The sequence below is a fragment of the Mizuhopecten yessoensis genome, unplaced genomic scaffold (genome assembly GCF_002113885.1).
Source record: "Mizuhopecten yessoensis strain PY_sf001 unplaced genomic scaffold, ASM211388v2 scaffold3427, whole genome shotgun sequence".
Lineage (NCBI taxonomy): Eukaryota > Metazoa > Mollusca > Bivalvia > Pectinida > Pectinidae > Mizuhopecten > Mizuhopecten yessoensis.
In genome coordinates this window covers 259,218-278,689 of record NW_018405039.1, presented here as the reverse complement: position 1 = coordinate 278,689, position 19,472 = coordinate 259,218, and the positions used below count along the sequence as shown (strand labels likewise).

Genomic DNA, 19,472 nt, shown 5'->3' with positions numbered 1-19,472 from the left:
TACACAGTTAGATATACAAGTCCCTACGGTATACGTTATCTATACACGTCAGTACAGTACACGGTGTAGGTAAACAAGTCTGTACGGTACACGGTGTAGGTAAACAAGTCTGTACGGTACACGGTGTAGGTATATACGTATGTACGGTACACAGTGAGGTATACACGTCAGTACGGTACACGGTGTAGGTATATACCTATGTACGGTATACGGTGTAGGTATACACGTCTGTACGGTACACGGTGTAGGTATATACGTCTGTACGGTACATGGTGTAGGTAAACAAGTCTGTACGGTACACGGTGTAGGTATATACGTATTTACGGTACACAGTGAGGTATACACGTCAGTACGGGACACGGTGTAGGTATATACCTATGTACGGTATACGGTGTATGTATACAGTAGGTATATACGTATGTACGGTACACAGTTAGGTGTACACGTCAGTACGGTACACGGTGTAGGTATATACCTATGTACGGTATACGGTGTAGGTATACACGTCTGTACGGTACACGGTGTAGGTATATACGTATTTACGGTACACAGTGAGGTATACACGTCAGTACGGTACATGGTGTAGGTATATACGTCTGCACGATACATGGTGTAGGTGAACAAGTCTGTACGGTACACGGTGTAGGAATACACCTGTGTACGGTACATGATGTAGGTATATAAGTCTGTACGGTACACGGTGTAGGTATATACGTCTGTACGGTACATGGTGTAAGTATAAACGTCTGTACGGTACATGGTGTAGGTATATACGTCTGTACGGTACATGGTGTAGGTATATACGTCTCTACGGTACATGGTAGAGGTATACACCTGTGTACGGTACATGATGTAGGTATACAGGTCTGTACGGTACACGGTGTAGGTATATACGTGAGTACGGTACACGGTGTAGGTATATACGTCTGTACGGTACACTGTGTAGGTAAATATAAACTACAGTACAGTAGACGGCCTAGAGAGGTCTAGAACGTTAGCCGCCCTGATGGCCCATGTCTCTTGTTAATTATAAGTATTAGTTTACAACTGGTATGCCGTTAGTATAAAGTCAGCCGGGTGTACCGGCCCAGGCCGTGAAATTACTAACGCTATTCAGGAAACTTAACTCTCTGAAAAAATGGATAGATCTATTTCCATTTATTTTATGTACGTCGCAAGCTGATAGTCGGTCGCTGATGAGACATGACACACAAGCCAACGACGAGGCAATAAATTTCAATAAAGAGTGCAGGTAAATACCGTGCTTTGTTGACCCGAGGAAAGGTCAACGCTATTTGCGGAAATGTTATACTCCAATTGCTGCAACTAAGGAAATGTGAAAAATTATCTACTCGTTTAGTTGTAAAAAATATTATAACACCCACAATGAGTTAGATACGACACTCGCTGTAACAGGGTTCGAGTCCGAACAGAGGCTCTGAGAGCACTGATAATGGATGTATCAAAGCCAGGCGTTCTGAGTAACGACACAAAGTCTCTATCAGAATTCTAAACCAATGTCTAATGTCAAACTTACTTCCCGCGATTACTGGCATATTTTATTTCTAAAATTCAAACCAACATCTTCGAATGATACATTCTGTATCGTATCCCCTGTGTACTAGTGCGCAGTAATGTCAAACATGGTAACCTTGTATCGTACATTGACTACAATCTAACTGTGAGAACTTTTCCACGGTGGTTTCCGGGTAAATTACCCATACTGTGAAATTGTACCGCTGTGGTGTTAGGGCAAAACATTACTTTTATGAAAACATAGGGCGACCCGTCGGCACTTTCTGTAAACGAGAAAATACCTCGGGAGTAGAAGTCGGAGTAATACAGACAAAATTTGTCAAAAAAGGCTTTCCGATGTTATGATCAACAAGTTAGTCGCCGGTACACCACAATTGTCCATTCGGGAACCGTCGGCACTTTTCTCGTTTACGGAAAGTGCCGACGGTTCCCGATTCGGTCGACAACGCAGAAAGAGAATATAAGATAGGAAACAAAAAAGATCCGAAGTGTAGGTCTCTTACATATCTTATTAGCAGAAGACACTGAATAAACACTCAATTCGACAGGGGGCCTGCAAAAGTCGCCTTTTACGATACACATAGTTTGGGTTCGGCAGGTATATTCCTGGTTTCTTCGATGTCCACTAAATAGAAGACAACGATGAAATTACCCCTGTGGCCCCAAATTAGTCGCTCCAACCGACCAAGCAGTGGGATACAGCAGGAATATTCTTTCCCCGAACCTGCACGCATTATCTCTAATACAAGAAATATAGTTCGAAGTGGTGGCGGGGCAGAGCACCACTACTGTGAAAACGGCACCGCGGTGATTGTAGGGTAGAGCACCTCTACTGTGAAAACGGCACCGCGGTGATTGAAGGGTAGAGCACATTTACTATGAAACCGGCACCTCGGTGATTGTAGGGTAGAGCACATTTACTATGAAACCGGCACCGCGGTGATTGTCGGGTAGAGCACCTCTACTGTGGAAACGGCAGCGCGGTGACTGAAGGGTAGAGCACCTCTACTGTGAAAACGGCACCGCGGTGATTGAAGGGTAGAGCACATTTACTATGAAACCGGCACCGCGGTGATTGTAGGGTAGAGCACCTCTACTGTGAAAACGGCACCGCGGTGATTCTAGGTTAGAACACATCTTCTGTGAAAACGGAACACTCAATTCGACAGGGGGCCTGCAATCTACTGTGTGGTAATTGTAGGGTAGAACACATCTACTGTGAAAACGGTACCGCGGTAATTGTAGGGTAGAACACATCTACTGTGTGGTAATTGTAGGGTAGAACACATCTACTGTGAAAACGGTACCACGGTAATTGTAGGGTAGAGCACATCTACTGTGAAAACGGTACCGCGGTAATTGTAGGGTAGAACACATCTACTGTGAAAACGGTACCGCAGTAATTGTAGGGTAGAACACCACTAAAGTGAGAAATGTACTGCGATGGTGGGGGATAGAGCACCATTACTGTGAAAAACTCAGCCGGAAGTCATCACCATGTGCTGATTTAATTAATTCGTATTAAATGGTCTAATCTTTTGACCACATTGCTCCCGTCTACAAGATAAGCACAAGAAATAAATCAAGACTCCAAGAATAACCCAATTTTGATATCACAAGATTATGAAAATTTCTACCGGAAATAAATGTTAGAATAAAAAGGATTGTATCTGATGAAAAGACAAACGAGTGATTATGCCCCGTCGTATAATGTTCGTTCACAACCTCTATCTGATGAAGACGAAATGTCGAATTAACAATTCTTGGTACACGCCTCTCCCTTTCAATAAACACTAATGGCGCCGTGCGCTTTCTCGGCTAGGATCGCAGATCGTGACTACGGAAAATGTAAAAGTCATCACAAACTCCTGTTTGCACGTCCCCGAATGTCTGCACGGTTCTGTAACACTTCACACGCGCACTGCACGCTCTCGGATCGACGGATACGGTGCAAATCGTCTGGTAAGCACGTGGGAAATCGTGCTCCGTGGAACTTTAGTACAGTTCGATATTGAAATTATAGATAATCATGGTCCATATTTTATGAAGGATAAGTAAGTAATAAGTCGTAACCCCACCGATGTTAAGCCATTGAGAATGGCCTTACTGTCGAGGAGCTTCCCGTGAGAGCCTATCGCATCACCCGACACCCGGCTTGCAATCAAATTAACTCGAGATTTATAACTCAACTTTTTTTGTTGAATAAATATTATTTTTGTTTACAATCTATCTAAAAATAGCCCCGCCGTGATCTGCAGAAGTATGCAGGCAGACCACGTGGTGAGTCGCGAACGTGACGCACGCGGCTGAGAACTGTGTCGTAACCTTTGGATCGTTTGGGAGTATGTCTCATTCAGGCGCTTGACAAAGTCACTAGTTTCTCACGATAAAAAAACGGTTTGGAGACTTGACTCTATGACACCAATCTCGCTGCTGCCCAAATGTCATTGATGAAATCACGGTTTAACCTATTTGCTTTCAATGGGTCTATAAATAAAATGTGACCAGTCTCACGCACGTTCTTGTCTCTCACGGTCACTTATAGGCACACTTCTCAAAGTACGTGCTTATCTCTATCCTAGCAAATACGCGGATGAGTTTAGGCAGTAGATCCCTCAATATTGGTTAATATAAACATTAATTTAGTTTCCAGAGCTCAACATTCACGTATAACGGTTTTACAATTATTCGGTTTATAGTTAAGTTGATATGTGTCAAGTCCCTGTGACAATACGGTTTATAGTTTAGATACCTGTCAGGGTCCTATGACAATACGGTTTATCGTTTACATATTATGTGTAAGATCCCTTTGAAAATACGGTTTATAGTTTACATACCCTGTGTCAAGTCCCTGTGACAATACTGTTCATCGTTTACACTCACTGTGTCAAGCCCCTGTGATAATACGGTTTATTGTTTACATATCATGTGTCCGGTCCCTATGACAATATGGTTTATCGTTTACATACTATGTGTCAGGTCCCTGTGCCACAACGGTTTCAGTTTAGATACCTGTGTCAGGTCACCGTGACAATATGGTTTATAGTTTTCATACCCTGTGTCAAGTCCTTGTGATAATGCGGTTTACAGTTTAGATACTCACTATAAGGTCCCGTGACAAAAAGATTTCACTTTAGATATCTGTGTTAAGTCCCTCTGCCACAACGATTTCACTTTAGAAACCCGTGGCAGGTCCCCGTGACACTATGGTTTTACATTCCTAGTTTATTAATGGTAGGGTGAGATGGTAGGGTGAGATGAATGTCGGTTAAATGGCGATTGCTCTTTTTATCATATTGATGTATTGATGTTCTCTTACGGTTTTTATAAATTATACGGAACAGTGACGAGGACTTTCGTTCGGCACAATTTAAAAAAGAAAAATGTCTTTAAGATTTAGTTTTTTAATGATAGCTGCTAAGTGGTGGCAGTATTTCGGAGGGGAAGTAAATCATACCAAAAAGTGGATAATCATCAAACGGCGTTAACTTTCAACAGAACAGTGATCCCGAGATATATCAACGATGACAGGCGAGCCGCCATCACAGACATCGCGCGCGGATTATCGGGCTGAACGTGCTCTGTTTTGACGTCATACGTAAACAAGATGTCACATCTTATTGAATAAATCGTCCGACCTGTGTGAGCGATTGTCACGTGCCTGTGCATGTACTTTTAACGTTGTCACGTGATGTTAGTGGGTGTTCATACAGTGTACATTGTCACGTGAATTAGTCAGTCGATGTTCGTTTATTGTACATTGTCACGTGGTATTGTCAGTGGATGTTTGTACATTGTATATTGTACATTGTCACGTGATATTGTCAAATGTACATTGTCACGTGATATTGTCAGTGGATGTTTGTACATGGTATATGTCACATGATATTGTCAGTGGATGTTTGTACATTGTACATTGTCACGTGGTATTGTCAGTGGATGTTTGTTCATCGTACATTGTCACGTGATATTGGCAGTGGATGTTTGTACATTGTCCCGTGTAATTGTCAGTGGATGTTTGTACATTGCCACGTGATATTGTCAGTGGATGTTTGTTCATGGTATATGTCACATGATATTGTCAGTGGGTGTTTGTACATTGTACATTGTCACGTGGGATTGTCAGTGGATGTTTGTACATCGTACATTGTCACGTGCTATTGTCAGTGGCTGTTTGTTCATTGTCACGTGATATTGTCAGTGGATGTTTGTACATTGTACATTGACCAGTGTCACGTGGTATTGTCAGTGGATGTTTGTATATTGTACATTGTCACGTTGTATTGTATTTACTTACATGCACAGTATTGTCTATAATTATTGAAGGAGATTTATATGCTACTTATTAACTTATATGTACAGTTTATTCCGTTTAATTTCATAGCCAGTGTATTCATAATGTTAACAGAAACATATTCATGTCAATGCTATTATCATATACATGTAATATAGTTATAAGTCTACGCATGAATTACAGAGATAGATGCAATTGGCCGGAATTTGCTGATGAGCTATTTAATTGCTTTTGTTGTGTGCTACATTGCTTACATATTAATAATTGGATAGGAAATTGCCTTATACATTTTTCGAACGTTTGCACGATTGTCTGTATATGTCTGGTGCTGTATGTTTTTTTTGAGTTTGAACTACAATGTATAATACAATTTTCGGCCAAACCTATCCAGTGTTGTGTGTTGTGTTGGGGCAGACAATTTGGATATGTTGAACATTTGTGCTAACCACGGCCAAACAATTTGGATATATTGAACATTTGTGCTAACCACGGCCAACTAATTAATTTCTTGAAGTTCAAATTACATTTATAACTACGTTGAACCACGTCTTACTAAGTTTAATACGTTTAACTAAGGTCTCCTACGGTCTACTACAGTCAACTACGGTCTACTACAGTCAACTACGGTCTAATACAGTCAACTACGATCTTACAGTCAACTACGGTCTACTACAGTCAACTACGGTCCACTACAGTCAACTACGGTCTACTACAGTCAACTACGGTCATCCACCACTACGGTCAACTACGTGCGTGACCGTAAGATGTGACCGCAGCTTAAAGACTGACCCTTCAGGTTCGGGGGAAGAATTGGCAAATTTCGATACCATCACTAAAGACATGTCCGTCGAGCTTCATCGTTTAGGCTTGACACCTGGGCCCGTTTTCATGAAATCGTTCTCATGCTCAAGTATGGATTTTGTGCTCAAGCCGAATTTCTTGTTCCCGTTATGATTTGTTTTTAAATCTTATTGTGTCAATGATTTGCATGACCGTTGGAGAGACTTAAAGTTCGTTTTCGGTGTTTACATATGACTTTTTGATCGTTTGACATGATTTAAGCAAGTTAAAAGAAAGTTGGTTTGAGCACAGAATCCATGCTTGAGCCTAATAACAGCTTCATGAATACGGGCCCAGGGCTTGTTGCTGTTTCTGACGACATGAGACTTAATCATTAACGACATGACTTCAAAACTTCACCATTGACGACATTACTTCAAGACTTTACCATTGACGACATTACTTCAAAACTTCACCATTGACGACATTACTTCAAGACTTTACCATTGACGACATTACTTCAAGACTTTACCATTCACGACATTACTTCAAGACTTCGTCATTGACGACATGGCCACCAACTTTCACAATTGACACGCTCTCAAGGATTCATCAGTAACGACACGACCTCAAGACTTCATCAATGACAACATGGCCACCGTACTTTATTATTAAAGACATTGCAAACAGAGTTCATTATTGAGGACATGACCACCATACCTCTTTACTTTCATTAATGGTTCCACCAGACACACAGCGTCGCCCAGAACAGTTTCGTTTTATTGCTCCTATTCCTTATCGTACATCGATAAACATTTCCCAAATCAACTTTCGTGAAAACGTATTACGTCAGACTCTTTTTTTTCTCACTGAAACTTTTTTTCATTTAATGCTAAATTAATGAAATCCGTATAAAACTTATCCCTGCATGTGACTTTGCCGGTGTAGCCTGTCCGCCAGTCAGTGTACGGCGAGAGCTACAGACGGTTCCTGTAAGGACCGCTGATCACTACAGATGCTCGACGATTCCTGATATCCGTATAATGTACAATTGTTCCCCAAACACAGTGCATCTGTGATTTGAGAGTGCACCACACATTGCCCAAAGAAACCAATAAAATTGGGGGGGGGAACCCTGTATGTTGCTCCGTCCATTACTAATACTGCCCAACTTCTATAGGGCCACATTACTTGTACACGATACTGGCCCTCTGTAAATAACGTCTCCTATGCCGTATATTTTTTTACTTTGTTAGGAAATTTGTATATTTGTTACATTTATCACTGGAATACCTTAAACATCATGATGAAAGCATATTTTGTTAATCATCGACTTCGACGCACTCAGGAATACTGGCCGTTCTCCTGGACACGCGGGGAATCATCGGTGGTGGTGAGTATCTTTATCTAGACACAAAATGAATGTCTTATAAACAAGTGGTGGAGTGTTGGTTATGTTTTATGTACTAGTGGTGGAGGGTTGGTCATGTTTTATGTACTAGTGGTGGAGGGTTGGTTATGTTTTATGTACTAGTGGTGGAGGGTTGGTTATGTTTTATGTACTAGTGGTGGAGGGTTGGTCATGTTTTATGTACTAGTGGTGGAGGGTTGGTTATGTTTTATGTACTAGTGGTGGAGGGTTGGTTATGTTTTATGTACTAGTGGTGGAGGGTTGGTCATGTTTTATGTACTAGTGGTGGAGGGTTGGTTATGTTTTATGTACTAGTGGTGGAGGGTTGGTCATGTTTTATGTACTAGTGGTGGAGGGTTGGTTATGTTTTATGTACTAGTGGTGGAGGGTTGGTTATGTTTTATGTACTAGTGGTGGAGGGTTGGTCATGTTTTATGTACTAGTGGTGGAGGGTTGGTTATGTTTTATGTACTAGTGGTGGAGGGTTGGTTATGTTTTATGTACTAGTGGTGGAGGGTTGGTCATGTTTTATGTACTAGTGGTGGAGGGTTGGTTATGTTTTATGTACTAGTGGTGGAGGGTTGGTTATGTTTTATGTACTAGTGGTGGAGGGTTGGTCATGTTTTATGTACTAGTGGTGGAGGGTTGGTTATGTTTTATGTACTAGTGGTGGAGGGTTGGTTATGTTTTATGTACTAGTGGTGGAGGGTTGGTTATGTTTTATGTACTAGTGGTGGAGGGTTGGTTATGTTTTATGTACTAGTAGTGGAGGGTTGGTTATGTGTTATGTACTAGTAGTGGAGGGTTAGTTATGTTTTATGTACTAGTGGTGGAGGGATGGTTATGTTTTATGTACTAGTAGTGGAGGATTGGTTATGTTTTATGTACTAGTGGTAGAGGATTGGTCATGTTTTATGTACTAGTGGTAGAGGATTGGTTATGTTTTATGTACTAGTGTTGGAGGGTTGGTCATGTTTTATGTACTAGTGGTGGAGGGTTGGTTATGTTTTATGTACTAGTAGTGGAGGATTGGTTATGTTTTACGTACTAGTGTTGGAGGATTGGTTTTGTTTTATGTACTAGTGTTGGAGGGTTGGTTATGTTTTGTGCGTTGGTAGTGGAGGGTTGGTCATGTTTTATGTATTAGTGGTGGAGGGTTGGTTATGTTTTGTGTGTTGGTAGTGGAGGGTTGGTTATGTTTTATGTACTAGTGATGGAGGGTTGGTCATGTTTTATGTACTAGTAGTGGAGGGATGGTTATGTTTTATGTACTAGTAGTGGAGGATTGGTTATGTTTTATGTACTAGTGTTGGAGGATTGGTTTTGTTTTATGTACTAGTGTTGGAGGGTTGGTTATGTTTTGTGTGTTGGTAGTGGAGGGTTGGTTATGTTTTATGTACTAGTGTTGGAGGGTTGGTTATGTTTTATGTGTTGGTAGTGGAGGGTTGGTCATGTTTTATGTATTAGTGGTGGAGGGGTGGTTATGTTTTGTGTGTTGGTAGTGGAGGGGTGGGCATGTTTTATGTATTAGTGGTGGAGGGTTGGTTATGTTTTATGTACTAGTGATGGAGGGTTGGTCATGTTTTATGTACTAGTAGTGGAGCGATGGTTATGTTTTATGTACTAGTAGTGGAGGGTTGGTCATGTTTTATGTACTAATAGTGGAGGGTTGGTTATGTTTTATGTACTAGTGGTGGAGGGTTGGTTATGTTTTATGTACCAGTTGTAGATGCTTTGATATGTTTTGCCCTACAGTGACCTACTTCTGCTACGTGGGTTACGTAAAACAAATCAATTGGAATCCATTTAATATGTTTAAAATCTTAGTTACAAGTTGTTTGTAATCTCCTCAACAATATGCCTGTTTTTCAACCTCATCCCTTTATTTTTCTGAGCAGAAACTGATTCCTTTAACACAAGAAATTTTATTTCAGGATTACCCAAACTTTGATTATATTGCTGCGAATAAAAGTGAAATTACGGTTAGTTGTTATAGGCCTGAGAAGCATTCAGTTGACTCATTACATACAACAAAGGTATATATGGTAAAGAAATGGTTATGACACAATATCACTCATCAAATTATTAAAACTGATAAACATAAACTAGAAAACTTGTTTCACAATTGTTGCAAAATAAATCAACTTTATGTCAATCGTAATGCTGGAGTAAATACTGTAGATATACTGCATTTATTAGGGGACAAAACGAGAAACTGGTTGTGATGAATCCTGAAAACGCGTTCATTGTCAGATTCTAAAAGATGTTGATTGACATAAAGTTTATTTATTTCCAACAATTGTGAAACTAGTTTTCTAGTTTATATTTATCACACTTGCTGGCCCGGATTGAAGCGCACAGAGGGCAGTATACGTAATGCTGGAGTAAACCAGAGAAAACCCGAATGGTCGGAAAGGTGACCCCATACCTTTTCACGTCCGATCGGGGAATGTTGATTCATATTTGAGTAATAAAATTATGACATATCGTACATTTATATAAAGTTTAAGGTAATACTTAGATCACCAAGTGCTGGAAGAAGTTGAAGCTATCGAAAGCTTTAGGAGTAAAACACCAAGGGAGAGTTTAACGTAGGGGAGTAGATACGATAGGGAAACCGGTCCCCACCTCAGTCACGTTATCATTTGTACGAGTCTTGATTAATATAACGTGTGAATTAAATTGTTTACGTGTGAATTAAATTGTTTACGTGTGAATTAAATTGTTTAAATGTGAATTAAATTATTTTCATATGAATCAAATATTTTTTTATGTTCATCAAATTATTTTATTTTACCGTTTTGTACCTCAAATTCTTTGGTGTTGCACGAGACACAGAGGAAGTTAAACTCTGGATTGCGTGAAATGTAAGCAAAGTTATAGCGATTGTAACACGTTTATACATTAAATAACTGTAAAAACGATGAACAACTTATCCATCTTATTAATAAAAAAAAAAGTACAAAAAGGATCACAAGCTTAAAAAGGTATATGCATCAACAAGGGGAAATTATGATATAATAATACTATGAGCGATTTAAATTGATAACATCTTCTTTAAAAGAAGAGAGATATTTAAAAAAATGTGTAGATTACTCTAAATGAATGAGATTTTTTGGTCGTTTTCATAAATTAGCTTCAACTGAACCAAGAATTCATGATGTAAATAATTTTCTGTTTGAGCAGTTGAACATAAACACTAAATTCTCGTTATATACAAAATGTATTTAACGAACCCGACGTATTCATAGAAGACATTTTGTGTGCATTAATGTGATTAAGGAATTTTATAAGTGAAATTAATTCTTCATTATTGACATAATTAAATAATGTATTAAACTTGAAAGTACTAGGACTTTCAAAATAATATCTCGACATAAATTTTCGTCTGTTTTGCAGTATCTGGTGGTCATTACAATTAAACAAATAATGATATTCGTCTCCAATTTCATTTATGTCACAAAAAGTACATTTTCTATCTTCTCTTGGAATGTTATTCCATCTACCACATTCAATAGGAAATTTAACATTACAAATTCTAAATTTACAATAAACATTTGCTAGTCTTGGAGGGAGATCTAGCAGGTATTTTTCTAATACTAAGTCATTTTTAAAAAGTCTGTAATTGGTCCCTTTAGGTGAATAGGTAAATAACTATCATGCTTGGTTAGGTTTTAAGATAAATCTAAAACGTATAGACTCGACCAGGACTTCGTCAATCGTCAAAACTGATCATACAAGGCATTCACGTGTACAGCATAGACACTTGTTGTTTAATTACAATGTATTCTAATTGTGTAATTGATTGTTTTGATGTGAGTTTTTCATATGTTTATGGATTTCCTTTTAGTTATGAATTTGTGTCTTAGAATATTTAAATACTGCAACCCAACGGTCATTTGTCACGACCCAAATATCAGTTTTTGAGTCGTTTGTTATACATGTAATAACAAACTAAGTTACAAGGCCATGAAGCTACCGATGTTGAAACAATGATGGTTTGTTTTTTAAGACTACATGATGTGCTTGTGATAGGATGGTTCAATTATAAAGACTGGTGCTATTATTTTACACGCGTGTCGTGAAGATATGTTAGATAATAGGATGCTGAGCATCAGGCAAGACCAGAATATGTCTAGGCTACATATGGGAAACAAAAAACGAAAAAAACGATTTCTTTATAATTCATTTAGAGAAAAACATTGATAGTTTAGACAAGAAAAATTTGACTGATTGTTTTATTGCAATTCATTCAGAGAAAAACATTAATATTCTAAACAGGAATGCGAAGGAAAAAACCCCGAACACATCGCAAAGGAAATATTTATTAATATCTTTAAAGTGATTTTGATCTACAATTACACAAAGATGTCTTAGAGTAGATATTATATGTAATAAAAATAATTTGCAAGATGAATCAAATTATGTTTGGGAATGCCCATGCTGTTCTGAATTGCCTGTTTAATTAGATAGTTATTTGGCCGTCGCTATTACCACCCGAGTAATGGACCGATTACTTCAGTACCTGGTATACTGTATACTGGTAGAGTTATTTAGTGTGAATAACTCAAAAGGTTACCAAAGGTCAAATATATCAAAACAGCAAATACAAGAAGATTACCAAAGGTCAAATATATCAAAACAGCAAATACAAGAGGAGACCAATTAACTTAAGCTGTCTTCACTATATTTCACTGTTTATAATTCATACTATATATCACATTGACTTAATGTTGGTGTGCATGTGTCGCTCTGTTAATATCTCACTCTGTAACCGATTATTAGCTATAGGGACGAGGAGTGTGTCGGTGTGGTAACAATACTCGAGGTGGACGGGCTGTAGACTTTATTGTATGAGGATGTCCTAGTCATAAGACGTACAGTGAATATACAGTCGAGTGTAAGAATAGGAAGAAACTTGTAAATACTTCTGGTAGGAGACTGAAATCTTTGAGGAAAGATTCTACAGTTTACATAAACAGAGGTAACTATGGATTATTTGATTACTTTTACAGTTTACACAAACAGGGGTAACTAAGGATTAGTTGATTACTTTTACAGTTTACAGAAACATAGGTAACTAAGGATTATTTGATTACTTTTACAGTTTACAGAAACATAGGTAACTAAGGATTATTTAATTACTTTCACCGCATTTGCATCTGATCGCACACCATTTTATTTTAATTACGTTTGAAATATAAACGGACATAATAATGTAAAACGTACCGGACATTTTACACCGCTTGTCAAGAAGTAGCGACATGAATATATTATATAACAGATCTTTGGTAAAACATGGCATTAGTGACGATATTACCATATATGTCATTATAATTTAATCTTGCTTGTAACAAGCTTTTTCATTGGCTTAAAAAATTATGTTATCAGCCCATAACGTAAAAAAATGTCGTCGCCGTTTGAAACGTTGCTTTTGATTGGCTGATACAGCAGCGCAATAATTTCTAAGAGAATTTATACCTCCATAACATGAAAAATATATTCAAGTTAATCCTTAAGTAATATTTGATAATGTGATAATGTTAATATTGAAATTTTATATAATCTAACAAAAGAAATGATAACATTTCACATACAACATATAATTAGTAAAACAAATATATAACGCCAACATAGCGACATTAATATATAATATTACGTTAGTGATGATAATAATATTACCATAACATGCCGTGAGCACAGATACTCCTCAACTTTTATAATCGTTATATCAAGGCATCAATGGTGATAATAACATTATAAAACATGTTAATCGTATAGTGATAATCATACTGTATATCACGTGCCATATTAACATTTTATATAACGTGGCGTACTATAAATAGTGACGCTGAAATTTTATATAATTTGTCATAAGGTAAATATCAACATTTTATCACGTTATTGATAGCGTTATTTATTTTTATATATATGTATGACATTACTAGTTGTGATTACATTTCATATAAAATGACACTAAAGTGCTACATATATTAACATTTAATACAAAATGTTAATATTAAAAGCATTAAATTTTACCCGGCCTATCATTACTAACGCTATTAACCTCATAAGTCATTTTAATATATCACATGATGTCATATATGATTAGATTATTTTATAAATAAGACATAAAATGTGATACTGCCATTTTGCATAACATGACATTAGAAGTGATAACGATATTAATATGTTATATAACAACCTTTATAGCGATCCTACCACTTTACTTCTGTACGATTATAATGTAAGCACAACCTGACAACAGCAGTGATACTCACCTTTAGTTAACGTGATCTGTAGCGATACTACCATTTTATATAACATTTATCAGAGGCGGTGTTAATATTACACACATCATGTCATTATTAGCGTTTTCAATTATATATATAAAATGTCTCTTGTCGTATAAGTATCTATACTAACATTTTATATAACATGTCATCAGCAATGATTTTAACTTACTTTATCACATATTATAAGTAGTGATTATAGTGCTACATAAATTAACATTTCATACAAAATATTAATATTAACAACATTCAAATTTTACCCAGCATATCATTAGTAACGCTAACATCATAAGTCATTTTAATATATAAATGTAACATTTTCAGGTTTAAATACTGGCGGACATGTAAACGTGCAGGGTTTGATCAAGATTTGCCTGAAAGCAGCTCAGATTACTAGGTCCGACCTTATTTCACAAACGAACAACTCTGGTCAAACAGGTTTAACCGTTTGGATCGCGATAACCTGATAAAACGATGACTAAAATAGGCAGAAACAGATCGGCAAGGGGAAAAGGTATTTACTAAATTACATATAGACATGATGTTATATTTGGCAATAGGGTGGATCTGACCCCAGGTCTGGCTATACCAAAGTCCATAAAAAGTTAATTCGTTGTCCGCGTACGTGGAGTACTGTGATGGTCGACATCAGTTCCTCACTTCCTCAGTATCGGAGGAAGGTATATACAATAGCATACCCCTTCAACAAGTTCAAGTTTCAAGGTTTTTTTTATTCCAAATGCAATACAGCATATACGTTAAAATGGATACATAAAAGAAACATATTGCAATGTTCAAGATGGCGGGCGACAATTCCATATTAGCATATTTATCACACAATATTGAATATATACTTCAATGACCATGCCATTTTTATGATCGCAAACTGGTTACAGTGTAGATAACTTACATATACATGTATAGAGCAATTTACATAAAAATAATGGTGTTAAAGGACAGTGTTAATTTGCTCAATAATGTGCTTAAGGAAATTTAAAAGTGAAATTAGTTCTTCATTATTGACATAATTCAATAATGAATTGAACTTGAAAGTACTAGGTCTTTCAAAATAATATCTAGACATACATTTTCTTCTGTTTTGCAATATTTGATGCTTATTACAGTTAAACAAATAATGATATTCGTCTCCAATTTCATTCAGGTCGCAAAAAATACATTTTTCTTTCAGAAATATCACTAAATGAGAATTTTCCTTTTGGCAGTAGTGTACCGTAACACATGATCTTTCAACGACAGACTCGTCCCGGTACACGACTCTCCCAACAACGACAGTCTCGTCCCGGTACACGACTCTCCTAACAACGACATACTCGTCCCGGTACACGACTCTCCTTACAACGACAGACTCGTCCCGGTACACGACTCTCCTAACAACGACATACTCGCCCCGGTACACGACTCTCCTTACAACGACAGACTCGACCCGGTACACGACTCTCCTAACAACAACAGACTCGTCCCGGTACACGACTCTCCTTACAACGATAGACTCGTCCCGGTACACGACTTTCCATACAACGACAGACACGTCCCGGGACACGACTCTCGATACAACGCCAGACTCGTCCCGGTACACGACTCTCCTTACAACGGCAGACCCGTCCCGGTACACGAATCTCCTTACAACGAAAGACTCGCCCCGGTACACGACTCTCCTTACAACGGCAGACTCGTCCCGGTACACGAATCTCCTTACAACGAAAGACTCGTCCCGGTACACGACTCTCCTTACAACGACAGACTCGTCCTGGTACACGACTCCTTACAACGAAAGACTCGTCCCGGTATACGACTCTCCTTACAACGGCAGACTCGTCCCGGTACACGACTCTCATTACAACGATAGACTCGTCCCGGTACACGACTCTCCTTACAACGACAGACTCGCCCCGGTACACGACTCTCCTTACAACGACAGACTCGCCCCGGTACACGACTCTCCTTACAACGGCAGACTCGTCCCGGTACACGACTTTCCATACAACGACAGTCTCGTCCCGGTACACGACTTTCCATACAACGACAGACTCGTCCCGGTACACGTCTCTTCTTACAACGACAGACTCGTCCCGAAACGAGAACCCGTAATGGATGGGAAAATTAGGACTTTTATTTTACATTAGGAATTTAGTGGTAGTTTTCAGAGGAGAAACAAATAAACATGCTTTCGTTGCCTTAATAGAGTCACTCCTAAGGTTTGACACTAAGAGGCGCACACAAGCAGATTTTCACCAGATGTAAAGTTGATTAACCTACCCGATATGTGTTGTTGACTGTTTTCCTGGTTGGGCGTATATGTCTATCAGAAAGGTTTATAAGACAACGGGAGACTCGCAGGGATTGGTCCAGTTATATATTTCACCAAAGCTGGAATAGCAACTTATCGGTTAAGTATAGAAAGTAACAAGTGACTAGATTGTCAGCTACATGATTGGTACATATTACACACAGTGGTATGTTGATATAAGTTGCTGAAGAAAACATTTCGGAATGGGATGTGGTGTATAGGAATGCATTTATCTATCTGTGGAAATGAAGTTCGAGTGCACATGATTATATTTTTGTATATTTTGGTGTGTATTTGACATGCTCTTGAAATTCGCGTGAGTATAAAAAAGCCGAAATCATTTAACGTTTAAATAAAAAAAATGTCCAATGATTTTCTGATGGAGGGAGTTGACACTGTGCTGATTTGCTTCCACGCGGTATGCACAACTAGCCGGGCAATTACGGTGATAAAAGTCCGTAGATCTGTGATAATACACAGCGTAAGTGGCTATAACCCTGGTCCCGAGTCTGACATCGGGACCACGCCCGCCCCGGTAAGTGTCGCCCTCTACCAGACGGATGGGGCCGCCGGGACCCCCCGGGACCCCGTACCTCCGACACCGTCCGGGCCGCATGCGTGTCGGTCTAATCACCCCAGATCGCCGTGACTACGAACCGCCACACATCAGGGGGCTCTGATAAAACTCGCGCTCCAATCAAATGCATAATTAGCAGCATAAACCAATTTAGGGTATTAATTTTTATTTAATGTAGGTACAGGCTGCATCCATGAATGTTATTGCATAATAAATGTTGTTACCATTTTAACTTGACGTATCTTGAAATCTGACTTTACTCGTTGTTGACCCCGGCGCCACCAGGAGAATTATAATCTCGGGTCCCTTATAGAGGCATTTTGGAATTAGAATGAACTAACATTCTATAGGACTCCGCAGCGACCGCGCAGGGCGAACACTGGTATGAGATGATTGTAATTATCCGACTCCATGTTACATTGCTCGGCTGTTGTTGCTGCAGGTCAGAGGTCAAGCTGTCTCCTATTTACCTGATGAATGCATCCACTAATCGCCTAATTACAGAAACACATAAGGTGCCATTTGATGTAGGAAACAGTTACAATTTGTTACATAGTAATTGGAAGGCATGTTTTCAGTTTACAGAAAATGTCCCACTGCGCGTTTGTCGTAAACTCGGCACTCACAGTAGAACGAGCTACGCGTGTAAAGTGTGCAGTGTGTACAAGTGGTCTGATGGTGGGGACAGGGGACAGTCTGGCTAACCCGTGATACCTGTCCATTACTTACCCAAGTCAACACTACAATCAAGTCACATTCCATTGCAATACTTGGGATATTTTTCGTTTCCAATCTTTTTTGTCTTATTTCTTTCTATCTACTTTCTGTTTCCGGTCGTCCTAAGATGACCCTGGTAGTTGTATCTACCTAGACACCCGTCCTCAGATGACTCTGGCTGTTGTGTCTCCCAAGATACCCGTCCTCAAATGCCCCTGGCTGTAGTGTCTCCCTAGACACTCGTCCTCAGATGATCCTGGTTGTTGTGTTTCTCTACCCGCCCGTCCTCAGATGATCCTGGTTGTTGTGTTTGTCTACACACCCGTCCTCAGGTGTCCCTGGTTGTTGTGTTTGTCTACACACCCGTCCTCAGGTGTCCCTGGTTGTTGTGTTTCTCTAGACACCCGTCCTCATATGACCCTGGCTTTTGTCTCACTAGACACCCGTCCTGAGATGACCACGGTTGTTGTGTCTCCCTAGACACTCGTCCTCAGATGATCCTGGTTGTTTTGTCTCCCTAGCCAGCCGTCCTCAGATGACCCGAGCTGTTGTGTCTCCCAAGATACCCGTCCTCAAATGACCCTGGCTGTAGTGTCTCCCTAGACACTCGTCCTCAGATGATCCTGGTTGTTGTGTTTCTCTACACACCCGTCCTCAGGTGTCCCTGGTTGTTGTGCCTTCCTAGACACCCATCCTCATATGACCCCGGTTATTGTGTCTCCCTAGGCATCCGTCCTCAGATGACCCGAGCTGTTGTGTCTCCATAGACACCCGTCCTCAGATGATCCTGGTTGTTGTGTCTCCCTAGACACCCGTCCTCATATGACCCTGGCTGTTGTGTCTCCATAGACACCTGTCCTCAGATGATCCTGGTTGTTGTGTCTCCCTAGACATCCGTCTTCAGATAACACTGGCTGATGTGTCTCCCTAGACACCCGTCATCAGATGATCCTGGTTGTTGTGTCTCCGAACACACCAGTCCTCAGATTACCCTGGCTGTTGTGTCTCCCTAGACACCCGGCCTTAGATGACCCTGGCTGTTGTGTCTCCATAGACACCTGACCTCAGATGATCCTAGTTGTTGTGTCTCCCTAGACACCCGTACTCAGATGACCCTGACTGTTGGGTCTCCCTAGACACCCGTCCTTAGATGACCCTGGCTGGTGTGTCTCCATAGAAGGCACCCGTCCTCAGATGACTCTGGCTGTTGTGTCTCCCTAGACCCCCGTCCTCAGATGCCCCTGACTGTTGTGTCTCCCTAGACCCCCGTCCTTAGATGACCCTGGCTGGTGTGTCTCCATAGAAGGCACCCGTCCTCAGATGACCCTGTCTGTTGTGTCTCTCTAGACACCCGTCCTCAGATGACCATTGTTATTGTGTCTCCCTAGGCACCCGTCCTCAGATGACCCGAGCTGTTGTGTCTCCATAGACACCTGTCCTCAGATGATCCTGGTTGTTGTGTCTCCCTAGACACCCGTCCTCAGATGACCCTGGCAGTTGTGTCTCCATAAACACCCGTCCTCAGATGGCCCTGTCTGTTGTGTCTCCCTAGACAC

General features: G+C 39.8%; 1 long non-coding RNA gene across 1 annotated transcript in view; it reads left to right on the top strand.

The window, feature by feature from the left end:
* The first annotated feature begins 7,743 nt into the window (after nucleotides 1-7,743).
* The window catches only part of LOC110447454, a 31,344-nt gene continuing 19,615 nt past the window's right edge, over nucleotides 7,744-19,472 (top strand). The window contains exon 1 of the long non-coding RNA XR_002462592.1: nucleotides 7,744-8,003. This is a non-coding gene — a long non-coding RNA (uncharacterized LOC110447454). The remainder of the gene's footprint in view (nucleotides 8,004-19,472) is intronic.